Source organism: Camponotus vicinus, unplaced genomic scaffold, assembly GCF_025532165.1.
Source record: "Camponotus vicinus isolate PSW18456_S1 unplaced genomic scaffold, iyCamVici1.0 SCAF_9, whole genome shotgun sequence".
Classification (NCBI taxonomy): Eukaryota; Metazoa; Arthropoda; class Insecta; order Hymenoptera; family Formicidae; genus Camponotus; species Camponotus vicinus.
The window spans coordinates 6865260-6878739 of NW_028141981.1; the positions used below are offsets into that span (position 1 = coordinate 6865260).

Sequence of the window (13480 nt, forward strand, 5' to 3'; positions counted from 1 at the left end):
CTCTCTCGGACATCGTAATTCGTTAAGACTAAAACAACTAAATGAAAACATAATAAGAAAGAGGAAGAGAGAGAAGACATGAACGCAAGATAAAGAAAAAGATAGATTTACGCAAGCAGGCTCCTGATGCGGCGGGAATCAACTAGGCGAAAAAACGACGCGAGACCCTTCGCTTTACAATTAGAAAGAGCCGCCCCCTCTCCTCCGCACAAGCTACAAGACATATTAAATAATTTATAATTGTTTTGTCCGACTCGGTGATACATGTCGGTAAGTCGTTTACACAGCGAAACTATACAACGCGACTTTTTGCCAGGAGCGCACTGACAATGATAGATAGTTTGATCCGCGATTATGAAGTCGCAAATGCCTTGTGGTGCCCCTCATGTTATCACACGTCATATCCGCTTCGAAAGCACTTTGCGGCATCGTACATTTGGTAATTTGTATCAAGGAACTGTAGCTTTCTAATTAATCGCGCGCGATGCGATGTATAATTCTTGAGTTAGTCATAATGGCATTATAAATTACAAAGCATGCTCAAATTTCTATCAATCGAATCAGTGTTAAATTAATCGTTTGCTTTCTTCTCTTTTTGTATCGATGTAAATATTCTCGCAATCACGAGGATGCACGCAGTTCGTTAAATGCATCTCCGTCTGTTAAGTATGATGTAATTGATGTCAGCAATGCGCTTATTTCTGGAGTAAAGTCAATCGTTGCCAGTGATTACGCGAGAATGTAATGAAATACACGAATGGAAAAATCTATCTCAGTGATTTACACCATCTAATACGAGCTAGAAATCATATGCAGGACGAAGTATTGCGTGATATGGCGAGTTTCCTAAAACAGCAATCTCACCACTTCGTATCCAGGTATTTTGAAAATAGGTAGCGCATAAATTTTTGCGCTAATAAATAAATTTCAGCGACTCGTTGGAGAAACATTCGCTCATGTCCTTTCAATATATTCGCGGGATCTCAGGAAGGATTTCTTGCTAGCCACGCGCGGACAATACAAAGGATCCCGAGATCGAACGCCATACAAATTCAGAGTGCTCCTGTGATGCATCTCTCTCTCTCTCTCTCTCTCTCTCTCTCTCTCTCTCTCTCTCTCTCTCTTTCATCTTTTTTTCCGCGTCACGACATCGACCTATTTATTTGCCCGTCGTGTACGGGATACATGTCGGTAGGTGAGAGACCAACTAAAATTCCAGTAGCGTGTCGGTCCATACATATCGATGAGAGACGAACGCTGTTTAAGTAGCGATCGAAGCGTCGCGCCGATGTCGCTCGTACAAGTTAAAGGACGTGTCCGGGGAGAATAGCGGGCAAGAAGGACCGATCGCTCTCCTCGCGCAAGAAGGACGACGGGAATCGCAGGAGCGGCATCCTGTGTCAAGGATGACGTATGGCTCGACTATCAGCCGCACCTCTTCCTACACTTACCTACCAAACGCGATCGATATCACCTTTAATTTTGCTGCATAATCCAAAAATTCAAGACTATAATAGCAAAATTTCAGATACTTTAGATATTCAAATTCGAAACTTGACAAATATTTTACGTTTAAATCAACTTTTTGAAATTTTGATTTTATATACATCTTGTAAAAATGTCATCACATAACATGTTTTATAATTATTCAAAAAATGTTATATCTTTAATAATATATATACATGTATTTCCAAATATTATAAAAATGTTACTGTAAATATTTTTAAATATTAATCTAAAATTTATCCGCAATGATATTAAGAATTAAATATTTAAAATTAAAATTTCAAGTTAACACTAATCGGGTTAATTTAATGTTATTTCCGATAACAAGTACTTATGAAACAGTTCTTCGCATTTCGTGACCAATGCACATCATATGTTTAAAATGTATATCTAGAGATCGGTCAAGTTGTAACAAATTGAGTTCGTGTGCATTATTATCTGAAAAATGAAGAAAAATATACGCATGCACGTTCGCATATAAATGCAATATCTCCAACAGGATAAGTAAGATCCTTGGTGGCAGATCGTAAAATTATGCAGCAGTCTCCGGCGGACAGAAGGGACAACTCGTTTAACCTCATAGTCGTCTCTTGTTTATGATAAAAAGAGGACGAACCCAATAGAATATGGCGAGCGTTCGCGGATTATTAAAGATAGCGATTGCGCGTACTCGCCGCCGTGTTTTTTACCAGACTAGTCAACGTCCACCATATCTGAATGCATCTCGCGCTCCTGCAATTAACTGCTCCCTATTACAGAGAAATAGCTGAAGAAAGAAAAGGAAATTAAATCAAATGATATAAGCAGATAAATGCCTACAATCAGGACCACGAGAGCACGCGCGAACATTTTTGCGGCGCGTCATTCTTATCGTTCGAGGACTGGCATATCAACTCGGATGTCTAACGTTGTCATCCAGCGAACAAGATACTTGAGCTTGAGAAAGAAAGAGAGGAGACCAAAGCGAATCAACAGAAGAGAGGAGGGTGGCATCCGGTTGCCGTCATGCTTGGCGTGCCTGCTGACGTCTCGTCGACTGAAACGCATGCACGTCCGACATCCGACGTCCAATGTATATAATTTATGAAGTATCTGCATTCCCTGCGCAAGGATAAATCAAGTCGCCACCCCGAGCAGAATCCGCGGGCATCTTAGCCGGCCGACGTTTCGGTAGCGAATGTCACTTGTGAGAAGGCGATACATATAGTATTTTATTATTTTGTAAATGATGTAGAATCGATCGATGAATCATCACTTGTTCAAAATACAACTATTCACACACTTCTCAGATATCACATCTGAGTTTTCTAATAAGAATCTTATTTTCTGATGTATTTCGTTATAAGCTGTATGTAATGATTATGACGAGTTAGAAAATGCAGTGATTCTTTATCGATTCAAAGACGATGCTCCTGTTCTCTTGCAGGCATCAAATGACGATGATGGCGCAATGACGGTCGCTATAATTGAGCTGCAAATTCCGCGGTGATCAGATGGTTGTGCCGCGTCTCATACGAAATCAGCTTGTTTCAGGTCGATGGCGGCCGATAACAATCGCGACGGACTGCTTGCCATCGAGATACCCAGGATGATTCAAACGAACCGTCGTCCCGGCATTCTCGAGGAGCAAAAACGCAACCCATGCGTGGTCACGTATGGGCGTACAACGCCGTGCACCTGATACGTATTCATACTCTCGATGCCGTTCGAGAAGTCGAGGATTCAATGATCGAAGGAAGAATCGAGAGCGACTCATTCGAACTCGTATACGCAAACTTTTCACGACGATTTCGCACGGGAATATAGTCATATTTAACAAAAATAATGTATTTGCTTTAGTGTAAAGAACAAATTGTAAGAACTTAGGTGATGAAACCCTAATCGGCCAATAAAAATTTGTCTCGTGTCGTTTAATGCAATTCAGAATTATCAAAACTTGTCATTAATAATTGTCTTTATCGCTCCTGTTTTCTTTATCGTGACGCCCAGATTGCACTTTTACGAGCGGCAAATCGCAAATGACCTCCGTCATGCACCAGTTAATCGTCCCGCGCGACGAATCGCCGAGAACAAGCGGGATCAGCCGGCGGCGGGTGAAAATTAGCTCAGCGTTTCAGCGCTGCAGGAGGAGGAGAGGCCTTTGACAGCGCGCCGACTTGATAGAGCGGAAAGGTAACGGCCGCGAGGATCGCAAAACGCACGCGCTGCGTCCCGATACGGCCATTTCTACAGGGACTGAATCGAGGAGTCTTGCTGGAAAATACCGAGCATAGCGACGAATCTGACGACGACGACGACGATGACGACCAAGTCGTCGGCAACCGTGAGCGGGCTTATAACTGCCGCTGCACCTCGCCACGTCTCGGGATGTAAGCGGCTTGTTGCAGCCGCACTCCCTCGACTGGCCGGCATCAACCTGGACCGACCGGCCAGCCATGAGTGAGTTGAGTTGATACGATTGTTTTTACGGGCGCGCCCAATGCGCAAGAAACTGTCCTTCGGCAGTGACGCTCACCGCTCGCTTTCGCCATTTGAACTTGCCGGATCGCTTTGTATCCTTTCTTACTATTAAAAGTATAATTTGTATGATGAGGGAGAAATTTAAAATTGCATTCGACCTCTGTACATTTTATTCGCCAATTTTTATTTCTATGCAATGATCGTAAAGAAATTATTAAGACATCTCAATCTTTTTTCTTCATCAATTTATATTGTTTAATTGAAGATATAGCAAGAATTTATTCTCAAATAATGTGAGAAGAGATTTCCCAAAATACATTTTGCATAATGCTATTCATCTGTGATTAAACAACTAATAAGGATATTTTTTTGTATATTTGCAATGGGGAATTTTTTCACGCAAGTTAAATATATCTGAAATAAAATTCCCATTATTTGAAATGCTTTCTTGCTCTATATTTTCAATTAAATAATACAAATTCAAAGATAGCATTAATTAAGAAAAAAACTTGAGATATCTTTACAACTTCAATATAGAAGTAAAAATGGACGAATACCTTATCTCGTATAAAAATTGTGTTTTGGAAAATACAATTCTCAAAAAAGAATCGAGAAAATAATTCTTGAAACGTTTTTTCTTCCCTCTGCAAAGGCGATTATGCGAACCACTGGGGGCGAGTTGGCGGGAACGCAGCTGCTGTTCTGCCGGTGGACGTCTTTGAGTGCTTCGTTGCCTCCTTGAATTGCATTCACATATTTATGCGCGCTATGCAATGTTCCCATCCTCTCTTTTTCTCTTTTGAGACGTAGCCTTTAATGGCAGTTAGTTCAAAATGCATTTGTTACTTGTAAAAGTATTAAAAGTTTTGGAATATATTTATATCGCATTGTTAACACTCTGGCTTCTCTGATTAATTTATTTAGTATATGTATATTTCAATCTTTTTTTCATTTAATAAGAATAACAAATATCTTATTTATATAATTTTGTAATATGCAATCATAATTGCATCGATTCGTCGTCTCAACAGAATTAAATACATCGTTGTTCACGAGTCACGCATGATCTTTGTTGACCTGCTATTTGTTTTACGATACCCATCGGTATCTCCTATGAAGATTTATAGAGCACTTCGAATCATAACTTTCATGATTGATCGATCCGCGATCCATGCCTAGCTACACGCGCGTTCGAGCGGGTGGAAGAAAAGGTTCTCCTCGCGAATCCGGTGTGTTCTTCGGCTCGCAGAAGAAGCAACGTGCCCAGGAACCCAAGTGCGAACGGAATGCGGTCCAATCCATTCGCGGAATCCGATCTTGCTTTAGTAAATCGCAACCGCGGAAAAAGCGCGCGGAATAATGCAGCCCCGCGCGATCGGCGAAATTGTCGCACGAACAATTCGCTGGTTTTCGGGTGATTCTTGGACTCGATCCTCGGATCGTCACCTCGGCGAACGAATCAGAAGGCAAACGGATAGAGGAGCAGTGACCAATAATGCAATTTTGAAGGTGCAACCTATTCGCGAATTGCAGTTTCGTATGAGAACTTTTTGTCTTCTTGTCTAGAAAAATTCTACAGATTTATATTATATATTAATAAATTTGCGTGGGCGTGAAATCCGTCTAACTAAGAATACCACAGAATTATTATTAATTAAGAAATAATAAGTCAGATAATTATATTTAATATATATTTTATTCCATGCATGACACAAAACAAGACTCTCGAATAATTCCTTTTACCGCTAAAAATAACGACAATCATGCGATATATTTTATATTAATGTCAAAATTTTTCTCCTCCCTTTCGATCTCAATTTTCAATAACATCTTTGATATTTTAAGTAGATATTTTATCTCTAGATATTAATCAAATTATCCTCTTTTGAAACTATTTAATTTATAATTTTGTCGGAAAGCTTTTTTCTAAATCTTTGAATAAAAAACTGTTCATTTACTGCTCAATTTGAGACTAAAAGTAGATTTTATATCAATTTAATCTATCTAGAATCCATAAATGTGAGAAAATTAATATTGATATTTTCGGATTATCCTGCAACGATTATCCCATTTCTTTCAGTTAAAGTAGCTCTAGAAAGTTTTCGCGACGCGCGTAAACAATTTTCGCACAATCGCTACCAGGCTTGCGATACCAGAGAGAGTTTCATAGCACGCTTTTAGAATTTTTTTCTCGGAAATATCAGTTAGAGCCGACTTAAGGCGGGAGGAAAAGTACAAGCTCGTCGACCAGCGATTTCCCCTCGTTCATCATGAGCGTACTTCGATCCACGTGCTTCGGCCCGTCGAGCTGAAAGCCGCGACAATACGACGGGGTGAGCCGCATACCTACAACGCGAACAATTTGTAGCCGAACGCGATAAAAAGCGACCAATTAAGAGAAACTCTCGTGAGCGGAACGGTCCTTTGCTCGGTGTCATACACAACGTGCATGTATGTATATATATTTCTGTGTGTACGAATACATGGAGGATGAATCGCGGTTCGCAGACTCTCTCGGTTCTCTCGGAGATTTTTAATGAGGCTCCGCCTGACGTTTACACCACGAATTATTCTGTCACGGCGCGTTAACGTCGCCTATTTTCTTCACCGCGTCAGTTACGAGCCGCTAATAGGCCGTGTGCTACGCTTGGCTTCGTTAAATTTCACGATTATAAAAATGACGGCTTCATGTCGAGCCGCTGCTGCCGGTTGCAGGAAATGTGGCGGACGCGATTATGCTAGGACGCGACGCACGACGGACTCGCATGGTATTATGTAACACAATCAGTTAACCCATTTATTTTCATGAAACGAACTAAGCTGCGAAATCATTTCGTGTTGAGCTGTGAGGGAAAATAATTGAGATCTTGTGCTACTTTCAGAAAGTTAATTAAACTATTCATTTTTCACACAATGTTAGGCTTTGATAATATTTATTTAATATTTAATATCAGACAAGATCTGAATAATAGTTTTTTTATTTTTATAAACTTTATATGTTTATATTTAATATTGTATTCATTTTGTAGAACTAGTTTTGTATTCATAGAAAATTTAATTCTCACGAAAATGTAAAGAATCATCCAAAATACATTAATAAACCGAAATCTTGCTCCTATTTTCAACTTTTAAAATTTTGGAGCATTTTTAATAAGTTTAATTTATGTATTAATTTAATAAGTTTAATTGATGTGAATTACTATTTTCCATCTCAAATAGGCAGTAAAGTTTTTCACTTAAGGTTTAAAAGAGCTTTCTATAAAACTATAAATTAAATTTTAAAAGAGAATAATCTGACTGCCTAAAGTATCAAAATAGATGTTAGATTAAAAATTGAGATCAAAAATAGGTGAAAAATTTCGACTCGGAGAAATTCATGTGTATTTAAATTTATATATTTTCGCTCTTATAGTTTCAATTTCCACTGAATGTTCATGCGATAAATTCTTATGCAGCTTCTCGAAACAGGGCATTCTTCTTTCTCCCGCGGCTGGGACGTTGTTTCGAGGGGCCCGTACGCGGGTCCCTTCACGATGCTTTATTTTTCTCCCGCTGTGCAGCATTTGCATGGTGCAATATCGTACGTTCTTAGGCGGCCAATTACGCGAGTCGATTCTGGGTCCGATAGGAAGTCGGGTCCCATCGGACCAGACGCCACACGGGTATCCCTCCGACGTGGCTGCGCCGTCCTCCCCCTTTTTCATGATACATTGCTATCGCGCACGCTAACCCGGCGATGCTCCATATGTTGCCGCGAGTTTCTGCTGCCTCTACGATCGAGGTGAAACGATGAGGCCCAGAACGGAAAGGTTAAGACCGAGGGAACCGAGGGGAAATGCGCTCTACGCGATCATTAACATAGGCAGGATGCGTTGCAGTTTTCGTGGCGCACGCGAGTCCGTCTTGCAAGCTTATGCATCATATGTCATATCCTGTATAATTAGCATCTAACACAACTTCGCTCTAAAATTACTTAATTCATCGAGGATGCTTTTGATACATGTATATGCGTGTATATATGTGTGTTATATATTATAATTGCAGGTTATTATATATATTATCTTTTATACATATATCTGTAAAACAATAATAAAAATGTTGATTACTCTTTAGGCTTTAATCTATTATAATTTATTCTTGTGTAATAAATTATCCACTTTTTCTGAAAATATTCTAAAGATTTCGATAACACTTTGATATCCTACTTAAATTATACGGTCGCCCAAAATGCCATAAAATTTTCAATTTAACATAGAACGCTCTTTATCGGGTTGAGAAAAAAAACAAGATCCTGCGAAAATATCGTCCAGAAAGAAAGAAGGCATAGATAATCGTGAGATCATCAGTATTGGCAGGAAGCGCGAGTTTCGCTTTGTATTCTTTGCCTTGATACCGTAAGCCTAAGTAGCGCGAAAGCATCCTAATCCCCCGCCAAGTGATGCATAAAAATTGCATCTTTATTATATATCTTCATTCGCAGTGTTATCGGCACGGAAAATGCACAAAGTAAACACAAAACGCGGAAGTACTCCACGTAATTATTTTATTCCGACAACTAAGTGTGTAATTGTTATACGTAGCGACATTAATATTTATAACGCACTTAGAACAATAGGCTACAATCGCGAATATAATGTTTGCGAACCAGTTCGTTGCGAAGTAACATAATTTTATTATTGCGGATAGATAAGAGAGACACAGAGGTCTCGTATCGTTAATTCGTTCGCAAAGCCGTGAACGCGCTGATTTTAATTAAAAACGGAGCACGCAATTGTAAGTCCTAGCGTAAGAATATTCTTAAGCATCTCTAATTGACGACGAGCGTTTATGCTACTTTTATTACATTGTATACCCTCTAACATTCTTCCTAAACAGAAAACACCATTACATCGCGAAACGTTGATCGTAAACGTGATCGATTACGTATAATCTACCCGATAAAATTAAAATCGAGGATTGTAATATAAACTCCGTATTCGCGAAATGAATCGAGCGATCGCGCATAGGAAGGTCACGCTCGAGCGGATCTAAAATCGCTATTACAGTCAACGAGGTGCTTACCGTTTCACGGCAGGAATAAACGGTCGTCCGGCCCCGCACACGCACACGCACACGCACACATAAAACGGCTAACGTAACGTAACGCGTGACGCGTAGATAAGATCCTCGTGACGATGTATAGCGAAGAGGAGGATATCGTGACGATGGGGCGAAACGTATGCAGGAACACGTAAAGGCTCGACGTTAACTCGAGCGCGCCTGGAACAGGCCGGTCGGTCGGCCAGCTAGATCTCTCCGCGAGCTGGCGGGTGTAATTGGCCGGGGCCCGAGAGATCCTATCGGGACACCGGATCGAGATCCTCGCACCCGCGACTTACGGACACGCCGCGATCGCACGACCGGTACGCGCGCACCTTCGATCGGGTTCAAGAGGAATGGATCGCGATACCTTTTGTCGATCCAATCCGCGCCAAGATTTTGTCGATTTAAGTTTTGCGGATGCAATTTTCGGCATTACTTTTCCGCACAGAAAGGCTTTTTCTTTCTTTAATATAGAAAGAATATAATAAAATTAGTTAAAAGGCTACAAGGACTAACGCAATGGTGGAAATATGCAAAAAATAATAAAACGGTTATTACAATAAAATAACCATATGAAAATGTTTATTTAATTTGAACATGACAAACGCCGCGTTTCAATCCAATTCGGATCCTTTTCAATGTTTCATCTCGTTTTTAACGGTATACTGGTGGTATGCGGTACGAGCTTTCGGGTTTTCTGTGGCGATACGTTAATGCGATGCGTTCTTTCCTTTTTTGTGATTGACGGTTTAAATTTTCCGTTATTGTACATATATTTGCTTCCGATTTTTTGACTTTTTTTGACTTTGCGTTGTTCCGAAACTTATTTACATTTCTCCTATGACCGTTAATTTTAATTTTATCTTAATGTTTATTATTCTCTTTGTTAGTCGACATTGAAAAGGATCCGAATTGGATTGAAACGCGGCGTTTGTCATGTTCAAATTAAATAAACATTTTCATATGGTTATTTTATTGTAATAACCGTTTTATTATTTTTTGCATATTTCCACCATTGCGTTGGTCCTTGTAGCCTTTTAACTAATTTTTTATTGATTTTATCTAACGGACCTTTATTTCATTATAATAATTATAATAAAATTATTTGCTCCTTTTTTTCTTCTAGGTGGATCGTATCTAGATATTCAGTAATTTTGAAAATTATTTGTACCTTTCTTATCTCAACGAGTCGCTGAAAAGATTTATGAATTTTTGGAAGTAAAGTCTGTAAGAATCTATTGCATCATTAGAGAGGAAACGGTTGATTTTCTGAATATATTTTCTTATTGGTAATATTATATGAAAAAATTATGTTCTAAGACTATATTTATTTTCGTGAAAAAGACAAATTTGTATTTTTCACGAGAACAATACGGTCTTAAAAGAAAATTTATTGTTAAGTATTATTTGGGATATTAAAATAGAATATATAATATTCGCGTGAAGCAGCATCTGTTATCTAGAGCAAATTATCTGTTCTTTTTGCCGTAAAATAGGGCGCGGTCCTGATATCGGGCGCGATAGATGTACAAGCTAGGAAAACCGTAACCATCTCGGATTCTTGTACCACCCAGCGAGTAAACTGGTTTTACGCCGCGCCACACAATAGCAGTATCGCGTGTGCAACGGACAGGTCAATGAGATGCTTGTTATGGCAAACACGAAACACTTTGCATACACCGTAGATGTTGATCGGCCAGCGGGCGTGCGCGAGTCGCGATCGCATGAAAAAAAAATCGCGAAACGTGCGGGTTTATAAGTGGAAACGGGATCAACGTGTCTTACTTGACGCTTAAATAGCATAGCGCCTCGATCGTCAGTAATTTGGAATACTTTGATCTCCAGCTATTCGACGTATATGTCAAACAAATTGTAACATATTATATTTTTTGCATAATTGAGATTAATAAATCTCTCTTGCATGCTCTAATTTTAAATGGTATTAATTCCCTATCGCAGTTTTCGAGATTTTTCATAAGATTGATGATATAAAAATCCGTAAATTGCTTAACTGTATAAATCACCGCGTAGTATATTAAAAAAATACATGTAGCATACATTACTATATTAAATTAATTATATATTGCATATTTTTAATTTTTCATATTACTATACATAAGTACTATAATTACATATATTTTTATGTATTTTTTATTTAGACTTTTAGAGACTTTTCAAAAGTGAAAACGCATGTAATGCATATTTCACTTTCAACTATCAAGTATGATCTTAAATCCTGACTCGGACGCGAATTGGGTTGCGAGTTTACGCGTGGAAATTTCGCACACAGCTGCATCGAGAGTCCGCATCTTTCTTTTCGTCTATCCCGCCATAATCGCGGGCAAATGCCGCGAGTTCGTGCGAGTCTCACCGTATGGTTACCGGCAATCCCGTATTACGAATGTTTGTCGATGAGCGATAAACGCACGCATCGTAATTATGCGCGTAATTCACTTAATTTGACGTTTCTCCTTCGTTACACGGGGCGTGCGTGTTCCCGGAGGTAACGAACTTTATTGGTAAGAGCGATTTATCGTTCCCTCCGATCTCGCACAACTTTTGCCCGCTTCTGCGGGAAGCGGCTCGCTGTTTGTATGTGGATATGGCAGGAGAGAGGCGCGAATTTAGCGATTTGCGAGATGCATATTTGACTAAAGAAGCAACAAGTCGGAGTAACACCTCGATAACGATCTTTTACTGAATGAATAATAAAATTATTAAAATCACACACACCTAGATCTACTTATCTTATCCTAGTAGAGCGATGGTACATTCAATTACAATAGGCATTACTTACATTTCCCGCACTTGTATGACCCATGAGTGTTAATAATCTCCGACGAGATTATGCGAAGCCTGCTGCACGGCTTATCGGACATCAGGGCGAGCGGCAATAGTATTGCAATTGTAATGCACTTTATTCCTCCGGCTCGGCGAGACCGCATATCGCGCCAGGCATTATTTATACGCGGCGGATGAGCGTCCGATAATGCGGCACGCAAATATTGCACTGAGACTCGATTCATGTATCTATTCGCGACGGTTTTATCACGCAATGATATATCCTCCCCACATACGTGCAAACGTCCTATCGCCAAGTAACAGCCGTCGTTCATGCAACGAGTGATATGGGAATTATAATAAGAGCACTCTCGATTAAAAAAGAGAATACCAGTCATGAATTAAATCTAACGATTCGATAACCGCGTTGCCATTTTTAAGATGATTAATCCCAAACAGAGGAACGGTGTCTCTGACCCGTGTTTCTTGCGGAGGAATCTCCATTCACGCTTTTAAATCTCCAACGCGCACACAATCCTAAATAATTAAATCCTTCCATTTTGTTTCGCCCTTTAGCTCTCTCCGCCTTGTCGGAACACGTCGCGAATTCCGCAGGCTCCGAAAAAGAATTCTTCTCGCCGCTCTCGGTCGAGCGATAATCATGCGTATCCGTGCGTGTGTGCAAGAGTGCACGCGTGTACGCCTACTCGCCTGCCTGGCCGAGCACCCGCACTGACAGCCCATTCCCGCGGGCAAAGTTCAACGTTAGGAGCTCCTTGTTGTTTTATGTACCGGATTACGCCTCTACCTCGGAAGTCGCGTTTCCCCGAGGGCCTGCCGGCGAAGGAGAGTCGCTCACCGTGATCGAGACGTGGCCTTTCCGCCACACGGATTTCTCCGAGAGAGCCGATGGAATCTTAATACCTTCCACTGCTACTTTGCGTATCAACTGCTACTCGGCACGATTTTCCGCGTAAAGACACGTACATATGTGTTTATGTTAAGTCTGTAATTATAAATTATAGTAAGATAGTTGAAGAATATTTTAGTATGTAAAAGATTTCTTTTTTGTAATTTAGCAACATCGTCAAAAGCTGAAATCTCGAAAAAGCTAATAATTAATATATAATAGCTTTTATTGCGACGATTAAAAAATTGTTTCACTTATGTGATAATTTTCACAGGTACAGGAAAATTAGACTTTATGAGAAAATTATGATATAGTTTTGTATACTACTAGTTTATATGATATTTTTGTTTAATTATAACAAAATATATTTTCAAAAAAATATCTTATTATTTCAGCATTATAAAGTGCTGAAATTTCCCTCCTCCCTTCCTGAGTGTCCTTTAATATATAATAATAAAAAGAGGGCAATTTATTGTAAGCATTAAGCAATTTTCTTCTATATTTATTTATGTGATCTTCACTTGTTTATATATAAAATAAAAATTTATATATAATGTCTATTTCAGTTTTTTTAAAACATTAGTGATTTCACTTCAGAACTGTTGTTTTTACATTAGCATGATTCCAAATTAGTTTTAAATAATAGCACAAACTTACAGCTTGCAACATCATAAATTTATCCGACAACTGTTGAGCATTTCGCGATGTGCGGTCGCCGACATATTCTTCAGGAACAAAACT

At 39.4% G+C, this 13480-nt stretch overlaps 1 long non-coding RNA gene across 1 annotated transcript in view; it reads right to left on the reverse strand.

Annotated features, from left to right (window-relative positions):
• LOC145976859 (uncharacterized) overlaps positions 1–13480 on the reverse strand; it is a 77110-nt gene that overhangs the window by 10021 nt on the left and 53609 nt on the right. The gene's annotated exons all lie outside the window — the stretch shown is intronic.